We start from the raw sequence: 15,406 nt of genomic DNA on the forward strand, positions 1-15,406 counted from the left end.
TTCGTTGAGCACCTGCCTACTGTCAAGCGACCATCTACAGCATTTATTTAATTTTCATAGCCCTAAGGAATACTGTTTTTATCCCTATTTTACAGATGAGAAAACAGGTTCAGAGATAAAGTAAACTTCCCTATGATTTCATGTAGTGAAATCAGGATTGGAACTGGATTCTGACTCCAGAGCCCGAGCACAGGTTAACGCGGCCTCCGGGATGAGGTAAGGGGAAGGGTGAATGAGCTGTAGTTGGCTTGCCATCGGGCTATGTAGGCTGGAGCTAGATGTTTGGAAATTGAAAGTCAAGTTTTTCCCAAACTGGACAACTTACTAGAAGGTATAATAAAGGATTTAGATGTATTTTAGATAATAAAATCCTTCTGGTGAGAGATCATGCCATTTGTTATTTCGTTTCAGAATTTGAGTTGCAGAGTAAAACTTGAATTTGTCTCTCAAAGAAGGCTCAGTAGAGAATATCCAAGCCTGCAAAGCCCTTTCTTTTCAAAGGTCCGTTTGACTTTAGTGGAAGCAGGAATGGCTGAATTTGGTGGTTACACAGCAAATAGAGGCACGTGTATGGAAACCTGGCTTCCCTGGCACCCAGATTGCTGATTTATTCCAATCCTGTTTTAGTGCCCCTCTAAGGGCAATACTGCAGGAAGCGGCTTAGCTGCCTCTCGCCCCTAACACAGCTCTAGCCGATGACTGTGGGGAGGTAAACCCCTCCTGTTCACCACCAGGATCGGCAGATGGTCTCCATTGCTCAGGTGAGCACAGTGGTGCTGAGGGATGCAGAGATGAGAAGCGACTATTGGTTCCCCAGCGTCCTATGCCCCTAATGGCCCCTCTGCTGAGCAGGGAGGGGATGACTTCCTGTTTACTCCCCATGATGGGAGAGGGTGGTGAACCCCATGGAGAAGGACCTTTTGGCTGAAAACAACAGGTTGATCACAGTTTAAGAGCAACTGTATGGTAACTGCTTGCCTAAAATATGCTTGTCATTATCAACTCAGAATTTTTAGAGTCAGGAGGGTTTGTGAGATCCTGGCTGGATCCCTGATTTTGCTTGTGAGCAAACAATGGCAGTGGGGACTTTCAGCTAACACGGATTAAACATGTGTGAGGTGGGCGTACGGAAGGGCACTACCCCTGCCCACTAGAGGCCTGCCTTCTAGAGGAAAACAGGCACACTTTCAGTGCTGCTGTTCAGATGCTGAGAGCTTCAACAGGGATAGATGGGATGAGGACAGCAGAGATGAGCGAGACCAGGGCATCAGGGAGGCCTCTAGGGAGATGACATTTGCGCTGAGCATTGATGATCAAGTAGGGATTTGCTGCATGGAGTAGTGTGATCTGTGGTTCTCCAGGGAGAGGAACCAGTGAGATGCATGGAAGATGGATGAGGGGATGACTGCTTGGCAGGAGGGAGCAATCAGGAAGACAGAGGCCAGGTCCCATGCTGTGAGCTTTGCTGGGGAATTGGAAGGTATAAGGAAGTCAGTGAAGGATTTTTTTTCCCTTAAAAAAAAAATGTGTGAAGACATAAATATGGGAAAAATCTAGAGACATACACATCACACACACAGACACGCAGCCTTCTCACCCAGAGTGGGGAGACATCCTTGGGGAGGTTTCAGGCAGGGCAGTGATTGATAGGATTCTGGTGTTAGATGAATGAGGCAGTTCCTGCCCTCAGGTGAGTCTCAAAGCAGGGGAGACAGGTGTTTCAGTTCTCTCCACACGGTTTAGCCAAGCCAGAGGTTAAGCCCAAATGTTGAGAGAATGTGGGAAAGTTCCCCAGTAGTTCTCTCTGTGAGAGGGAGAGGGCGCTAACAGGTGAGGGTCGTGGAAAGCCTCAGACCTTTGACATTTCCAGATGGAGGTGGGGGCACTCCAGGCAGGGGCAGCTGCAGGAGTGGAGGGAGTCAGGGTGGATTAAAGGCCCTGCCCCGTGGTGGTGGGGGTGGTAAGAAGGCCTGCGTGCTCACCTACCGAAGTTGCATGGTATCTGCTGCCGTGGAGTGAAACTGCTGGAAGAATTGGACGTGCAGTCTTCTACCTCTGAACCGGGGCAGAGGAGCAGTTCCAGAGTCAGCCAGCAGGCGGGGCCCTGCATCCATTCTCGGAGCTGCTGTAGGAACCGGTGTGAAGATGTAGGATGGTCCCCCAGGGTGGGAGATGAGAGGGGAGAAGGAAAAAAAATCTGGCTCCTTGTCGGGCACCCTGATGGTACTTTTATGTGTTTTATAACCCCTAAATTCTCCCAGAAGACCCAAGAGGAGGTTGGTGGTGTTCCCCCCTTTATAACTGGGAACTTGAGGCTCGCAGAAAGTGCTCAGCTTGACAAGTGAATTTCTTAGCAATTCAAACCTGGCCCTGATGCTCAGGGCTGTGAACAGCACAGGGTAGCTCCTGACTCAGGTTGCGGCCCCTGCCTGTGCCTGGGGTCTGTGGGAGACCGGGTTGAATTTTGATCCCTCTCTGGTTTTTCTCTTTCTGTTTCCTACCCTTCTGTCTCCGTCTCTGGTCCCCTTTGGGGTCTGTGGAGCTTCAAGTGCTGTCTCCACAGCTGGGCCAGGTGGGGTGTCTAAAGGTCCCTGCAGACACTATTACTACACTCGTGGCCTGGGGGCAAGGTTACTGACAGGAAGTGCAGCTGAGATGTGGAGGGAGGCTCTCCACAGAGAGCCTCTGCTGACGAAGTCTCCAGCCAGCTGGCCTGCCTCAGCACCCCCAATCCACCCCTGTCCTCATTACCGTGGTCTTCCTCCACAGCCAGGCCACCACCTGCCCTTGGAGCCTGTCTTCTCTCCCCTCCGGTTATGCCCGCTCCAACTGACACTGTCAAGACGGGTTCTCCTCCAGACTTTTCCCAGCAGCGTTCAGATGCACCATCACTGCTTTCAAAGAGAAACAAAGCAAAAAACCTTCTCTTGATTCCACTTTCTCACCAGCGACTTCCTGTTTCTCTGCTCCACTTTTCAGTACAACTTCTGGAAAGAATTGTCTCATCTTGTGCCTTCACTCTCCTCCACTCGCACTCAAAGCCACTTCAGTCAGGCTTTTGTCCTAACGCTCCATCAAAACCAGGCCTGCTGATGACTCCCGTCCTGGTGTTCACTGCTCTGCTCAGAGCATTCCCGAGGCCCCTTATTCCGTGCAGTGTTAAGAGCCACGGTGCGCACTGCTCTGCACGCCTCCCTTGCCTCTCTGTCCCCCAGCCCCTCTCCCCCTTGCTCCCTCTGCTGCAGCCACCCCAGGGACTAGCTGGCCCTTCAAGGCACACTCCCATCCTTCCCTTGTGGCTGGAACTCTTCCCCCAGATGGCTCTCTTCCTCACTGCCTTCAAGTTGAACAAGAGGACAGCAGGCCCTGGCCTCCAGTGGCTGGCCTGGCTCCCACAGCTAGGCCTTGATATTCTCCTCCTGCACATAAACAATTTCACAGAACATCAGTGTCCAGACAAGGCCACTCTGACCAGGATGGGTCAAGACAATCATGTCTGAACACAGACAAAATGTGAACGTTATCCAAACTACAAAAAGGAATAATTACCTTAAATGTCAATGGACTGAATGTGCCAATCAAAAGATAGAGTGGCAGACAGGATGAAAAAACAAGAGCCTAGAAATATGCTACCTACAGGAGACCCACCTTAGGGCAAAGGACCCACACAGATTGACAGTGAGGGGATGGAAAAGGATATTTCATGGAAACAAATGAAAGCTGGAGTTGCAATACTCAAGTCAGACAAAATAGACTTTAAAGCAAAGGCTATTAAGGAAAGATAAGGAAGGACAGTGTATAATGGTAAGAGGATCAATACAAGAAAAGGATTTTACACTTATCAACATAAAGGCACCTAATACGGAAGCACCCAAATATCTAAAACAAATACTAAGACCTAAAGGTTGAAACTGATGGGAAAACAATGATAGTAGGAGACTTTAACACCTCACATCAATGGACAGATCTTCTAGACAGAAAATAAGGCAACAGAGATCCTAAATGATACAATAGAATGGTTAGACTTAATTGGTATTTTCAGGACAAAGCATCCGAACCGTAAAAAGGACCAGCCATCCCTGTAGTGGGTTGACTAGTCATGACCCCAAAAGGTACATCCACTTGGAACTTCAGAATGTGACCTTATTTAGAATAAGAGTCTTTGCAGATGTAATTACGGTAAGCATCTTGAAATGCAATCATCTTAGATAAGAGTGGGCCTTATGTCCAATGATAATTGTCCTTGTAAAAGACAGGGAAAGACATCAAGACACAGAGGGGAACCTTGTGAAGAAGTGGGCAGAGACTGGAATGATGCATCTAGAAGCCCAGGAACACCAAGGGCTGCCATCAGCCACCAGAAGTGAGGAGTGAGGCATGAAACAGCCTCCAGAAGGAACCAACCCTGCCAACATCTTGATTGCAAACTTCTGGCCTCTGGAACCGTGACAGTAAATTTCTGTTAAGCCACCAAGTTTTTGGTAATCTGGTATGGCCATCCCCCTATGGTTCATAAGGAAAACTTGTGTCATGCTAATGATAGCAGTAACCTGGATCTGGTCTTCCCTCCTCATTAAGGTTCATTAAGATCCCCAGTCATAGAATTGCCCCCACTCTTGACATCATCCAATCCAGAGGAAAGTCCTGCTTCCTGAAGCCCTCCTAAATCATCTAACCCAAGTCCAAACCCTAGAGTGAGTCCTTTCTAACACTCTCTGAGTGGCCCCATGGTCCTCATGGTCCCCACGGAGGGTGCTGTCCCTCAGTACGAGTCAGAAACCCAACGTGATAACTTCCCTGTCTTCCTGGTGGTCTTTGGCTGGAGGTCGTTGATGATGTCTTCACCCAAAGGTTACCATCTCCAGTGAAGACTGCAGTCACCCCACCTCTCCTACCTCCCGCTTCCCTCACTCCATTTTCTTCGTGGCACCAATTGCCTTCACCCACACTGGATCAACTGCTTATTCACTTTGTATTGTTTATGGCCTGTCTCACCCATCCCCAACCCCATTTGAATGTGAGCTCCACTAGGGGCATGGATGGTTGTCGGGATTGTTTCCGGATGTATTCAAAATGGCTGGGACAGGGATTAGCTCATCTAAACAAGCAGTAAATATTTGTTGAATGAAAGAACCATTGCTAGGACAGGCACTCCTAACCAACTTGGCCATCAGGAAGGCTTCCCTGGAAATGGGGTGTGAAGGCTGGGATCTGATGGGGGAATAGAGGTGATCCTGCATGAAAGTGGGGAGGAGCTTTCCCAGCAGGTGCAAAAGGCCTGGGGAAGCGAGGGGGTATTTCAGGACGGATGGAGTGCAAGCGCTTCAGAGGCTGAAGGGGGAGTTCTAGAAGGGGAGGGCAAGAGATGAGGTTGCAGAGTTGTCAGGGGCCAGAAGAGCTGGGTCATTGGGAGCTCAGACTTCACCCTGAGGGTCATGGGGAGCAGGGCCTCCGCTTGGTGAGGCATGTGGGCTCTGGAGCGCGGCCTCAGTAGTTGTGGTGCACGAACTTAGTTGCTCCGCAGCACATGGAATCTTCCTGAACCAGGGATCAACCCGTGTCCCCTGAACTGGCAGGTGTATTCTTAATCTGGACTACCAGAGAAGTCCAGAAGGCAGCATTTAAAGGGCAGATGGCAGGACGGTGCTGACAAAGAGGTGAGGCTGGAGGTGGGAAGACCAGTGTGGCAAGACTGAAGGAAGGTGAGATAACACCACCTGGGTCGAAGTGGCAGCTGCAGGGAGGGGGCGGAGTCCTGGGAGAAGGAAGACCCCTGGCCTGGGCATCCGGCCGTTCAGGGGTGCCATTCACTGCGGAGGGGGGCATGGAACGGGCTTCGGGAAGGCGCTGAGTGTGAGCGCCTTCAGGGGAACATCAGGGGAGATGTCAGGTGGGCTGTTGTATACCTGGAGCTCAAGGTCGGACTGGAGACTCCGGCTCGGAAGACGGCCGCAGTGGGACTGAAGCCTTGGTGGAGATTTCTGAAGACTTCTGCCTGAGGAGCCGCAGCCCCGGGGGCTCAGGGCAGGCAGGGTGTCAGGAAAGGTGGACGCAGACCCACACCCCCCACCCCTTTTCCACTCTCTCTGGGGGTCTCTAGGTCTCACTTTGCTCCCTGGAGCCCCCTGGCCGCCATGCCTGGAATCACTTGCTAGGACAGAAGAATCTCTCCTAATAATTCACCGCCCCTGGCTTGTTTAGGAGGGAGTGGGAGAGGCTCTGTGTGGGACACAGCACACATGGCCACCGCCGAAGCAGTAGCTGCTCTGGAACCAAAGCTCCTCCTGGGGGCAGAGATGGCAGCCCGGACCGCCCTGGGACTCAAGCCCTCATTATTCTGGGAAAGTTCAGAAGCGGGACCACGTCAGGGGTCAGCCAGAGGCAGTCTGGGCACAACGGCACCGTCAGCAGCTCCCAGACAGCAGGGCTGGGAGGCAAGTCTGGCACAGGCTGGCACACTCCCTTCCCACCGCAACGGCCCCAGCCCCCTGCCCCCGAGACTCTGACTAGAGCTGAAGGCAGCCTTGTTCAGATGGGAAGGCTTAACCCAGGCTCCCTGGGCTCCAACCCACTTCCTTCTGCCTCCCCCTGCCATCTGCCCACCAGCGGGGCAGGTCTTCCCTCCTACCTCCTGGAGCACCAGCGTCTGCAGCCCTGAGTGGCCCTCCCTGCCTACCAAGCCATGTCCCACACCTCCTCTGGGGTCTTCTCAAAATATAGTTCACAGCACATCACTCCTCATTCTGATGTCCCTCAAGCAGGGACTTGTCCCCAAAGCTTTTGGATCAGAGGCCAAACTCTCCTGGGGACTCCCAGGCTCCCACTTGACACTTTTTTTTTTTTCCTTTTTTTTTTTGACACTTTTTTTTATTGTCAGTTCCTCAGTGTGCATCCTCCCTCGTGCCCTCCCACTTCGTTTCCCACTCACCCTTGGCTTGCATCACTTCCTCTGAATGACCTTCCTTGGTCTCCAGGTTGCTGGAGGAAGGTCAGCTTGAATAAACTTCATTGTCAGTTTTTTCCACCAGGGTTTCTGGAAGGCAGAGTCTGGGTCTGTGGTGTTGACCACAGTTTCCCAGCAAACCCACAGTTGGCCAGCCAATAGGGATGGCATTGAACGAAAATGTATCATGAAGCACTTCCACCTTCTCCCCTCCCCAGATCCTTGGGTCCTTCCCCACTAGATCGGGTCAGCAGGTGGTGTTACCCTCCATGCCAGCAACAAGAGGCAGCCAAGTCCAGAGACTGCCACCCCTCCAGTGCCACCCGGAGGGTCTCAGCCCTGAACTCTGTGACCTGGCAGGGTATTGGGAGGAGACACCAGCAACTGAAGTCACGTTTCATCAAAGTTCCCAGTCCCTTAGGGGAAGTGAGGGTAATGAGATAGACCGAGAGTTTCTGTGTGAGAGCTCCAGAGGGCCCCTGAGAAAGGGAACTTGCCTGGGGCTTCCTGCCTGGAACAGCGAACAGCAGAGGAGCTGCTGGATCCTGGGAACCTGATTCCATCCCTTCCTAGCAGCAGACCTCAGGCACACTGCTTACCTTTCCCCTGCAAGATAGAAAGCACCAGATAGCGCCGTCTCGGGAATGGTGAGCTGAGCGAAGCCATGCACCAAGAGCCTTTTGCACGGCGCCTGGTGCATGGGAAGCCAAGTTCTCCTTCCCAGGCCTTCCCATCACCTTCCTGCGCATGAAAATTAATGTGTGTGCCACATCCAGGCCGAGGATGGCTGGGCCAGACCCAGCAGAGGGGACAGAGGACATCAGGGCAGATGTGTTGACTAGGGGATGTGGGATAGCGCCCTGGGGCTGAGGAAGACCTGAAAGTCCTAACAGGAGGAAGCGGGGGGACCTGTGGCCTCCTTCAACACCCTGTCATCGCAGCTGGGGAAACTGAGGCTGAGAGGTGGTAGGAGTTGCTGTCGGAGTGTTACCTGGAGCCAAGGTTGGTACTGCAGTTCTCCTGAACCTGCCACACTGAATGTAGGCTTTGAGGGCACATGCTTTAGACGCAGACAATTATTTGGCTCAAGATCACAAGAAAGGACTTTCCTGGTGGTCCAGTGGCTAAGTATCCATCTGCTAATGCAGGAGACACGGGTTTGATCCCTGGTCCACGAAGATTCCACATGCCGTGGAGCAACTAAGCCCATGCATCCACGGCCACTGAAGCCCATGTACCCTAGAGCCTGTGCTCGCCACGAGAAGCCACTGCAACGAGAAGCCCGCACACCGCAACGAAGAGTAGCTCCAGCTCACCGGCACTAGAGAAAACCCACACGCAGCAACAAAGACCCGGCACGGCCCAAAATAAACAGATAAATAAAGCAAAGGTCACAAGAAAGGTTGTGACAAGCCAGGGACTCAGGGCTGCCAACTCCCTGGGACCCTTTTTTCTACCCCAATGAGGTCAGGGAGTGAGGGTAGATCCCACATTCCTGCATCTTCCCATCATCCGCTCAACAAACACCAGGTTCTGTGAAAACAGGAGAGAGAGAGACACAGCCAGCTCTCAGGGAGCATATAGCCAACTAGGGAAGAGATGCTAAGAAAAGAAATCACAAGTAAATATTACAGTATGACTGTAAAGAGGGCTGTGGAGAAGGAGTTCATGGATCTGTGCAGGGTTGTAGCTAGGGAGGATGCACCCTCTGTGGGATCAGGAAGGTCTTTTGAGGATGTGATGCTTAAGTTGAAACTCAGGATGGAAAAGGTCATTGTGGGGCTCCCGCTCTCACAGCCATTGCAGTACATTGAGCTCCATAGAGACAGCGCCGGGGCAAGTGAGAGCCAGACGGGCACTGGGCGACTCTGTGCCTCGCGGAGGAAAAATAATTAAACATGGGCAAAGGAGATCCTAAGAAGCCGAGAGGCAAAATGTCATCATATGCATTCTTTGTGCAAACTTGCCGGGAGAAGCACAAGAAGCAGCACCCGGATGCTTCAGTCAACTTCTCAGAGTTTTCTAAGAAGTGCTCAGAGAGGTGGAAGAGCAGGTCTGCTAAAGAGAAAGGAAAATTTGAAGACATGGCAAAGGCGGACAAAGTCCGTCATGAAAGAGAAGTGAAAACTTATATCCCTCCTAAAGGGGAAACAAAAAAGAAGTTCAAGGATCCCAATGCACCCAAGAGGCCTCCTTCGGCCTTTTTCTTGTTTTGTTCTGAGTATTGTCCAAAAATCAAAGGCGAACATCCTGGCTTGTCCATTGGTGATGTTGCAAAGAAACTGGGAGAGATGTGGAATAACACTGCTGCAGATGACAAGCAGCCTTACGAGAAGAAGGCTGCTAAGCTGAAGGAAAAGTATGAAAAGGATACTGCTGCATACCGAGCTAAAGGGAAGCCTGATGCAGCAAAAAGGGAGTTGTCAAGGCCGAAAAAAGCAAGAAAAAGAAGGAAGAGGAGGAAGAGGAGGAGGAGGAGGAAGAAGAAGATGATGATGAATAAGTTGGTTCTAGCGCAGTTTTTTTTTCTTGTCTATAAAGCATTTAACCCCCCTGTACACAACTCACTCCTTTTAAAGAAAAAAAGTTGAAATGTAAGGCTGTGTAAGATTTGTTTTTAAACTGTACAGTGTCTTTTTTTGTATAGTTAACACACTACCGAAGGTGTCTTTAGATAGCCCTGTCCTGGTGGTATTTTCAATAGCCACTAACCTTGCCTGGTACAGTATGGGGGTTGTAAATTGGCATGGAAATTTAAAGCAGGTTCTTATTGGTGCACAGAACAAATTAGTTATATATGGGGACGGTAGTTTTTTCATCTTCAGTTGTCTCTGATGCAGCTTATACGAATAATCGTTGTTCCGTTAACTGAATACCACTCTGTAATTGCAAAAGAAAAAGAAAAAAAGTTGCAGCTGTTTTGTTGACCTTCTGAATGCTTCTAAGTAAATGCAATTTTTTTTATTTAAAAAAAAAAAGAAAAAGGTCATTGTGAGATAATAATTATATATCGATATTGATATCCACCCCTGGCTCCTAGCACAGAGTTCCTATAAGCTTGTAATTTCCTGACTGATGTGAACACTAGGAGCATCTTTCATTTTATCGTAGTCACTTGTTGGGAGTGGGGGGCTGGGATCCTGGCTGGGGGCTGGTCACCAGGAAGGCTAGCCGTGATTATAAGCTTGGAATTTTCACACACACACATACACACCCCATGCCAACTTCTCCAGGGGAGAGGGCTGGAAATGGAGGTTAATAGTTGATTATGTCCACATAAAGATCCCCAGAGCATGGGTTTTGGGCAGCTTCTAGATGAGCCAACACATCCGTGCTGTGGGAGGGTGGCTCACCCCAGTGCCACGGGGCAGAGGCTCCGGTGCTGGAGACCTTTCCAGATCGCACACTACGGGTCTCTTCATCCGGCTGTTCATCTGCATCCTTTGTCGTAACCTTTAATAGACTACTAAAGGTAAGTAAGTGCTTCCCTGAGTTCTGTGAGCCACTCTAACAAATGGATCGAACCCTAGGAGGGGGTCATTGGAACTGTTGATGTGTGGACGGCTGGTCAGACTAGCCTCTGAAGTGTGTAGAGAGGGGCAGTCTTAAGGGACTGAGCCCTTAACCTGTAGAGTCTGATTGTATCTCTGGGGTGATAGTGTCAGAATGCAGTTGAATTCTAGGGCACAATGCTAGTTGGTATCACAGAGAATTACTTGGCACGGGGGAAATTCCCTGAGAAGATAGGGCTTTTCCCGACATGGTTATCCAGGCAAGAGGGTGGAGTGTATTCCAGGCAGAGGGAATGGTATATGCAAAGTCCTGTGGTGGGAGGAAGTGCTCCAAGTTTGTCTTTTCAAGATAGTAGGTTGAAGACATCTTCTTCCTCTTTTCTTCTTGAAAATCCCCCTGCCCCCTGACACACACCCACACACACTAAGGAGAACAAGAAATAAGAACTCCATCTTCTAAGAAGATATTTCTGACCTCAAACTAAAATATTGTAGAAAACAACTAAATACTCTAGATTCCAGTATGGTTAAATAGTGGTTATTAAACAATTTTTTTTTTTCTCTAGCTCTAGAATCCTAGCTCCTCAGCCCTGCTCTTTCTCACTGCATTAACTAACAAAATTCCAGTGCCTGGCCCTAAGAATGAAAATCTCAACTTCTATAAAAACAAGCCTCAGAAAGATGGGGAGGACCTGTCTTTTCTCCCCTGAAGTACCTGTAGAAACAGAAATACTTACTATACTCCATCATAAAAATGAATTTAAGGATCAGACATGATAGAGGTGAAAGCAAGAAATTCCATGAGCATGTCCAACTTGTTTTCCTGTCCAATGTCTTAGGAAGATTGAAGGCAGGAGGAGAAAGGGAGGACAGAGGATGAGATGGTTGGATGGCATCACCGACCTGATGGACGTGAGTTTGAGCAAATTTGGGGAGTTGGTGATGGACAGGGAGGCCTGGCGTGCTGCGGTCCGTGGGGTTGCAGAGTCAGACACGACTGAGTGACTGAATTGAGCTGTAGAAACTGTGGGGCTATGCATGAGAAATGTGTTAGCTCTGTTCATGCACGTCAGTCCTGGGAAGGGCTCTTCGCAGTCTTAAAAGACAGCCAGGCTTCAGATTGTTCAACATTCTGTGCAAGTAGCTTTTAAATTTCCGACTTAAGACTGGGATGGCAGCTGGCTACTTTAACTGATCATTTGAGCCAGGATACTCACTGAAAGGCAGCAGGATGCTATGGTCCTCCCCCCGGGTCCTCGGCCTGCCTTTTGTCTGTGGAAAACTTAGTCAAAGAATAACTTTAGGCTCCCGGCGGTGCCGCGGGGAGGGCAAGAGCCACAGCTGGAGCCCGAGCCCGTGGCGGGAGTTGAGGCCCCGGCTCAGAGATCCACTGCCCACACCTCCGTGCCACCCTCAGCCTGCGGCGCAGCCCTCCGCCCACAGGATGGATGGCGCCTCTGGGGGCTTGGGCTCCGGGGACAACGCCCTGACCACTGAGGCTCTTTTCGTGGCGCTGGGTGCAGGAGTGATGGTGCTCAGTCACCACTGAGCGTGACTGCTGCTCACCCAGGTGGGTCATGAGACGAGGCCCCCCACCACTGGGACCAATGTGCTGGGGAGGAAGGTCCTCTACCTCGCACGCCAAGCACGATGCAAGTGGACGGACAGACAGGGCTGCTCCAAGCCTGAGCCCCCAGGCTGACGTCCAGTGCCCTCTCCACGGTGACCCAGGGCAGCAGGAAGAAGGTACCAGATGAGATCCAGCAGGTTTCCAACAAGGATGACATGAAGACGTCTCTGAAGAAGGTGGTGAAGGAGACCTCCTACACGATAATGATGCCTTGGGTGGTTGTGCATGCTGGCCCCCCCCCGGCAAGTCATCTCAGCGCGCGGCACGGTCCAGTTTGTGGGGTGGGAGGCCAAGTCCAGCGGCGTGTTGACCTCCGTTGGGAAGATTTTCAAAGAAGAGGGCCTGCTGGGATTCTTTATGGGCTTAACCCCCCCACCTCCTGGGAGATTTTCTTGTGGGGCTGTAACCTGCTGGCCCACTTCATCAATGCCTGCCTGGTGGATGACAGCGTGAGTGATGCCCCAGGCTGGGGAACGACCAGAATCTAGGTTCCCAGTTTAGTCAGGTGCTGACCATCCGGGCCAACACCAAATTTGTGATGGGGATTGCGATGAGCCTGCTCACCTCTTCCTTCCTGCTGGTCAGTGATTTCTTGGCTGTGAACGACTGTGGGCTGCAGGCCGGGCTCCCTCCTTAGTCCCCAGTGTTCAAATCTTGGACCCACCGCTGGAAGAACCTGAGTATGCAGGGCCAGCTCTTCCAAGGCTCCAGACCGCCTTTCTGCCGGGTGTCATCAGGAGTGTGGTTTGCCCTGGAGTAAGTTGAATCACCTGAAAAAACAAACCACGCTGTCTCAGCCTGGCCACCTCGAGTGAGGCCTGATCATCTCAGGGCTCCTGTCAGACGACCACCCCAGCATCACCTCCAGGTGCTCTAGCACGGCTGGACATCAGTTTTCATATTTCCCATGCATCTGTCCAGAAGCAGGGACTGGGTGGGGGTGAGGCTGCGTCCGGTGGACTGGGCACTCTTAGACCTGGGGAAGGTGGGGTGGAGCTGGGGAACGGGGGCTCAATCCCCTTACTCTGCAGATTTCCCGAGTCTGCCTCGTGCAGGGGGCCAGAGATGGGCTTGTGGAGGCCCACGTTGCATGGGCAGAGGCTCATGAGTTCAGGTCCCACCTCCCACTCACACCCTTCAAGTCACCCCCTGCTCACATCACGCAGCTCAACTGGGAGTTTCGCGCTCTTGCTTTGTAAATAGGATGTGATCCCCTTTCACCAGGCCACCGTCACGTCCAGGCCTTGGCTAGGAGGCTATCTTTGTTTTTCTTAACACTGCTTGTCTGAGAAGACAGCACCTTCTAAATGGGAAATCGTGTCACTGCTCAGAATGTATTCCCACCCTCGCCCCTACCCCACCCTGTTCAAGGCAAAGGCTCCTCAGTGAAAAAAAAAAAAGGTTCCTCAGTTTAATGGTGATGCCTTGCATGCGGGATATGGTTGTCTGTGCAATCATGAACACTCAGATGTTAGGCAGATCAATGTCTCTAGTTGTATCCAGTTTAAAGTACCTAATAAGATCTGACCCTTTCTCCCGCAAATAAATGCATTGGTGGTGATTTGGGAAAAAAAAAAGAAAAAATTTAATCAGAGAAATGAGAACATGTGAAAAACAAAGGAGACCAAATAGTAATAATGTAGTCATTAAGCATAGTCAAGAATCTTTAGTTCCTTCTCAGTGGCTATACATAATATTCTGAGTCATATCCTGTGAGCTTATAGATACTGAAACCCCAGGTGGAGAAGTTAATTGCACGATGACCAGAATGTACCCACTTTACCCACCACATGAGTGGCCACAATTCCGAGAATGGCCTCAAAGAAAGGGAAACAAACCCACCCAGGAACTGAAGATTAACTGTCCCTGAAACAATCAAGATGATACTGGTCAGACCACTGATGACCAATATGAAGACGACTGTCAGAGCTGACTGTGCTGTTTCTGCACGTAGCCCCTTCCTTCTGTCTGTAAAGTCCTCTTGCCTGGAAAATCCCGTGGATGGAGGAGCCTGGTCGCAAAGAGTCGGACACGACTGAGTGACTTCCCTCATACTTCTGTCTATAAACCTCTTGCCACTGGCTGCCTGTGGTGGGGAGTCGGCCTTTGAACAGACATCTGCCCCTCACCCCTGCCTCTAGTGCCAGCATCTGAGATAAAGCAAACTTTCCTTTCCGCCAACTTGGCTTATTTATTGGCTTTTGAGCAGCGAGCAGCCAGATCCTGCACTCTTTTGGTAACATTATAACGATCATGTTATAATTGTATGACTGTTCGCATAACTGACACCATCTTGGGCCCATTCAGCTTCTCTTGTCCTTCCTTCCACTGACCCTAGCCAGGAATGTACTGTGTGGTGCGTCACATCTCTGTCATCATGGGCTGTGTAGTAATAGATACTGTTTATTACTTGTTAGGTCCATGTGGTTCTATGCTCTGTTAGTCTCCAAACAGTGATGAAAACCTTTGCTGACTATTCCCGGTACCCATGAGACTAGTTACTCACTTATAAATCTTGACTTGGGTTTGTAAATGGGTAACTTTTATAAAAAGTTCCTGTTTTCAAGCATCTACCCCACACCCTAGGTTAACCATAAAGCTCTCCCCAGTGGGCCCTCAGCAGTGAATACTGCAGCTGCAAATGTTTCTATTTCATTGTCTGTCCCATCCCACCCTGTGAGGAAGAGACTCTAGAATAAACCGATCCACCAATTATATGGAGCGGCCTGCCTCGTTTTTTTGACCTCAGGATACCTGATTCTCAGGGACTTCCCTGGAGGTTCAGTGGTTAGGACTCGACACTTTCAATACCACAGCCCTGGGTTTGACTCCTGGTCGGGGAGCTAAGATTCGGTAAGCCTTGAGGCACGGCCAAAAAAAAAGACATACTTCTCAGTTTGGTTTTTGTTGCCTCCTGTAGCCAACAGTTGGCAAAGCAGCTAGGAGACTGAAAACGACATAGAAATGGGCAAAGGGGTAGTGTAGGGGCTGGGGTGAGGGAGCCTGTTGGTGGTGGGGGAATCCCAGGCTGGCAAGCTGCTTCCACGCGGGGTGACCTGGTGAGGTTTGTGGAATGCTTCCAGGCCAGTGAGTGGGCACAGGGTGCCAGGAAAATGCCAGAGGGCTTACTAAGAGTATTAACCCAAGTGGTGGGAAAGCAAACGTGGAAAAAAGAAAGTGAGCTAGCTATCGGCTATTGCTTGGCCTGTGTGTGTCCTGAGGATTAGCACAGAAAAGGCACTGCAGCTCAGCAGGGTACTAGAGATGACAAAGAGGTGCAGGCTTTATCTATTTATTTATTTTTCATTTATTTGTATTAGT

At 50.5% G+C, this 15,406-nt stretch overlaps 2 pseudogenes across 1 annotated transcript; both read left to right on the plus strand.

The window, feature by feature from the left end:
- Positions 1 to 8,729: 8,729 nt before the first annotated feature.
- On the plus strand, positions 8,730 to 9,898 carry LOC122426229 (annotated as a pseudogene). Its single transcript, XR_006265131.1, has one exon. The product of XR_006265131.1 is annotated as a high mobility group protein B1-like (transcript).
- Positions 9,899 to 10,703: 805 nt separating this feature from the next.
- LOC122426769 lies at positions 10,704 to 12,939 on the plus strand (annotated as a pseudogene).
- The last annotated feature ends 2,467 nt before the right edge of the window (positions 12,940 to 15,406 follow it).

Source organism: Cervus canadensis, chromosome 24, assembly GCF_019320065.1.
Source record: "Cervus canadensis isolate Bull #8, Minnesota chromosome 24, ASM1932006v1, whole genome shotgun sequence".
NCBI classification, from domain to species: Eukaryota; Metazoa; Chordata; class Mammalia; order Artiodactyla; family Cervidae; genus Cervus; species Cervus canadensis.